Source organism: Danio rerio, chromosome 12 (assembly GCF_052040795.2).
Source record: "Danio rerio strain M-AB ecotype USA chromosome 12, GRCz13ab, whole genome shotgun sequence".
NCBI classification, from domain to species: Eukaryota; Metazoa; Chordata; class Actinopteri; order Cypriniformes; family Danionidae; genus Danio; species Danio rerio.
The window spans coordinates 50,977,501-50,982,500 of record NC_141032.1 but is presented as its reverse complement, the minus strand read 5'-3'; the positions used below and the strand labels follow the sequence as shown (position 1 = coordinate 50,982,500).

The 5,000-nt window shown below is 40.1% G+C and overlaps 1 protein-coding gene across 2 annotated transcripts in view; it reads left to right on the top strand.

Moving 5' to 3' along the window:
* The window catches only part of pald1a (phosphatase domain containing paladin 1a), a 185,359-nt gene that overhangs the window by 22,168 nt on the left and 158,191 nt on the right, over positions 1-5,000 (top strand). The window lies entirely within an intron of this gene.

Below are 5,000 nucleotides of genomic sequence, written 5' to 3'. Positions count from 1 at the left end.
GCTCCTAATGAGTATATTTAGCAATTTTGGGATTTTTAATTCCCTTATTATGGTATTATATCCTTTATTTTCATATCTCAATATAAAAATGAGGGATATACCACCCCCCCCCCCCCCCTCTCTCTCTCTCTCTCTCTCCAACTTCGCTTCCTCAATACTTATTCATTCATTTTCTTTTCGGCTTAGTCCCATTATTATTCTGGGATAGCCACAGCAGAATGAACCGTCAACTTATCCAGCACGTTTTTACGCAGCGGAAGCCCTTCCAGCCGCAACCCGTGTCTGGGAAATGTCTCAATACTGTCCCACTAATAAAGCCATAAAAGGCCAAAAATCTTTAACAAAAAAAAAACACCCAAATACCAAAGCGTCCACTTTCACTCATCTTCAAATCACACATACAGATGCTGATCTGAGAACAGTGTCTTTATAAGGAGCACGTCCATCACCTGTGCGCTTCGCATATGCAGAGCAGAAGCATCGCTGCTGCACAGGGGTGTGTTTCCCAAAACCATCGTTAGCCAACTAAGTTTGCAAGTTTCGTCATTACAAATATAGTTTGTTGATTTGGTGTTTTCTAAATCTTACGTTCCAACAAACATCCGCAAACTGCGCTGCAAACTTGCACGCTTGCAACTACACCTCTAGAGCTGCAGTTAGAAGCAGAGTAGAGGTGAGATCAATCTAACTCATTCCTGTTGTTCAAATAACTGAAGCTCTGCACAAGACTTTTGGCCAGCGGAGAAATTAAAAGGATCGTGCCGAACTGAGTCTGGTTCTCTCGAGGTTTTTTTTTCTTCACTTTCCTATTGGTGAAGTTTTTTTTTCCCTCTACGCTAGAGGTCTGAATTCTCGCGGCTGTCCCGCGGGCGCCGCAGGACCCGACCAGATTTCTGCGGCGCGGGAATAAATTTCTGAATAAGTCGCGGGAGCGGTCGGTAACGGGTTTAATTTGGGACGGGAGCGGGCTGTCAAGCAATATCGCGGATATTGCTATGCGAATGAGAGAGAGAGAGAGAGAGAGAGAGAGAGTGCTTTGCCTGTGTGTGTGCTTGGTGCTTGTGTGTGTGTGCTTGGTGCTTGTATGTTAGTGCGCGCGCGTGAATGGGAGACAGAGAGAGAGAGCGAGCTTTCCCAGATAGCAAAATACACTCGGGCCAGTTCCGGCCAGATTAGTCGCCTGCCGGAGACTTACCACTCGGCCCGGCTCTGGCTGCCGGACTCCGGATGCTTGTGGACTCACTGCTCAATTCCGGGCCAGATGCGGCGGCCGTAAGCGAGCCAACGCTGCCGCATCCGCGCCGGAATCGGCCTGAGAGTAATGTGCGCTGCGGCCCGGAGCTGGCGCGACTCAGTATTTATATACCTTTTATATAAAACCTTTTGGTATTACATTGGTACTTGATACATGGTATTACAAGCCTTTGAGTTGATATAACAGCAAACGCCTGTGTGTTTGCTTGGTGCTTGTTTGTGTGTTAGCGCACGCGTGCACGTATGAGAGAGAGAGATTTGTCTCTGTGTGTGTGTGTGTGTTTATACAGACAGCTTGGCTGTCTGGACTGTATAGCTGCGGGAGCGGTCGGGTTCGGGCTAAAACCTGGCGGGTGCGGGCGGGACCAGGATTCAAAATTTAGTCCCACGCAGATCTCTACTCCTACGCTGTCGCCACTGGCTTGCATGGTACAGGATCTGAAAAGCTACTCGTCGATGAATTTGCTCTTCAGTGTTTGGACTCTCAATAATGATTAAATCACACTGAACTGAGCTAAACTGAACTAAACTTAAACACTGAAAACTGAACTATACTGTACCAGTTACTATGACCATTTATGTGAAGCTGCTTTGACACAATCTACATTGTAAAAGCGCTATACAAATAAAGCTGAATTGAATTGAATTGAATAACTCCGAAGTGTAGCTGAGAATGTCTGTCATTATGGCCGATTAAAATAATTGGGTTTAAATCGGACTCATAATTACAGTTAATGTGTCGACCGGGTCAGGCTCAGACACAAGGTGCACAGGCTCGAGTACGGTCGGGTTTCAGTTTTTGGGTTTGGGTTTATTCAAGCCTTAGTGCAATGTTGAGTCACACACAAATGCTGTTACAAAATTAGCAGTACACACACACACACACACACACACACACACACACACGCACACAATGTAGTATGGAATCGTGAAAAAAGAGGTACATTTCATTGACCAATCAGGTTTTCCAGAGAGTCATGATTGACCAATGAGAATCAAGTTTACCAGAGTTATGACGGACCAATCAGAATGAAGAATTCCAGATAGTTATTTATTAATGAGAATCAGGTTTTCTAGAGTTGTTATTGACCGATCATAATGAAGAAATTCAGAGTCATAACTGACCAATCAGAATCAAGTTTTCCAGAGTTACAATTGGCCAATCAGAATCAAGAATTCCAGAGTTATTTACTAATCAGAATCAAGTTGTGTGTGTGTGTCTGTGTGTGTGTGTGTGTGTGTGTGTGTGTGTGTGTGTGTGTGTGTGTGCGTGTTGTTGTCATTAGTCTGTGTTGTAGTGTAGTTAAATTGGACTGTTTCTTTTGCGTGTGTGTGTGTGTGTGTGTGTGTGTTAGTTATTTCATCTCATGTTCATTCTCATCCATCTGTGTGTGTTACTGTGTGTTTATCTTTACGTTTGTGATGAGTATGCATGCAGCTGTGCATGCTGCTGTTATATTGCTTTGTGTGTGTGTGTGTGTGTGTGTGTGTGTGTGTGTGTGTGTGTGTGTGTGTGTGTGTAAGCGTGCATGCTTGCACGTGCGTGTGTTTTGTTGTAAGTGTGTATGTGAATCCTAATGAGTGTTTGTTCTCCGTCTGCACATCTCTGGAGACAACGAACGCCTGACAGACACAAACAATCCTGTCACTTGATTGTGTCCTGCTGACACACACACACACACACACACACACACACACACACACACACACACACACACACACACACACACAGTCCTCAAATCAGCTGAATCTGCATTATTCACACACACACACACACACACACACACACACACGCTAGTGATGCCCAATCAAACACTCAGATTCACCCTGAAGCACTTCTCTTCACTCTAGAGTAAACTCTCGCTGCTGCCTCCATTACTGATACAAGCTAATCAAATAATAAACAGTGTACTGCAGTAAATGACTCGTATACTGAAACACAGTCAGGTAACGGACACTGCAATACACTGAACTCATCTTTCTGTCATGTTCACCAGCGATCACCTCTTGAAAGATCACTGGTCAACTGCTAACTCCTCTATGAACCACAAACCCCTGTGTGCCGTTACACACACCGGTCACCATTCTGACACTCGTTATTATTGATCAGTCAGTCATCCATTTTCCTTTAGTTTAGTCCCTTTATTAATCAGGGGTATCACAGCGGAATGAACCGCCAACAATTCCAGCATATGTTTTACGCAGTGGATGCCCTTCCAGCTGCAACCCAGTGCTGGGAAACAACCATACACACACGCACACACATACACTAAAAAAATTATTCAAAGATGATTCCTTGGATTAACTCGATTTTTTTTTTTATGCTGAGTGGTTGTACACAATTTATTTGGGCTGAATTTAAACAAACAAATTATGTTGAACATTATTAAACTTAATTTCTTTGTTTAAATTCAACACAAATAAGTTGTTTGCAACAGTTCTACATGCAACACTTTTTTCAGTGTACAGATAATTTAGAAAACCTAATTCGCCTATAGCGCATGTGTTTGGACTGTGAGGGAAACTGGAGCACCCGAAAGATACCCACGCCAACACGGGGAGAACATGCAAACTCCACACAGAAACACCAACTGACCCAGCCGGAGCTCAAACCAGCGACATTTTTACTGTGAGGCAATCATGCTACCCATTGCGCCACCGTAATACCCTTTATTATAATTTTTTTGATTTATTTTTAATCATTATTAATATTATTATTATCAATTATTAATATAATATAACAATGTAATATAATATATTATAATATAATAATCATTGTTATTATTATTATTATGATTATTATTATTATTGTTGTTGTTGTTATTATTATGTTTTTTTCTGGTTAAATGTTGGACATTCTCATGGGTTTGACCCAGCATCACAGATTTATTTCTGTAGTTCAGATTGGCATGTTTGGGTTTCAGAAGTGGAGCAGCAGCATATTAAATCCACACATCTATTTCTGTAGTGCTTCAGTCAGCAGAAAACATCTGCAAATGGGATGTAAACTATTTATAAATGCCCTGATTTTTGCAGGAAATCCTCTTCTGGTGGAACAGATAATAATACAGTGAATAAAGTAGATTTGAGACCAGATTTAGATTAATGTATGTATTATTTTAGTTATTACAGCTTCTAATGGTTGTTTTTGAGTGTGCGATCTGACCTTTGCTTAAACTATGAGTTTGTTTATGAGTTATTGAAGTGATCAGATGCATAATTTAGATAGTTTTTCAGTAATTAAAATAATAATTGAGAAAATTATATTTATTTATATTTATGATTTTAAAAAAAATATTTGTCTAGTGTGTGTTATTATATTAATTAAGTTAAATAAGCATAAATAAATGAATAAATGAATGAATAAATAAATAAATAAATAAATAAATGTGTGTTTATATAAATATACGCATAAATTATATTTATTTATATTTATAATTTTTAAAAAATATTTGTCTAGTAGGTGTTATTATATTAAGTTAATAATAACTAAATGAATGAATGAATGAATGAATGAATGAATGAATGAATAAATGTGTGTTTATATAAATATACGCATAAAGAGAGAGAAAAAATTGCAAGTTGGCGCAGTGGGTAGCACAATCACCTCACAGTAAAAAGGTTGCTGGTTCGAGCCTCGGCTAGGTCAGTTGGTGTAAAACATATGCTGGATAAGTTGGAGGTTCATTCTGCTGTGGCAACCCCTGATTAATAAAGAGATTAAGCCAAAAAGAAAATGAACATTT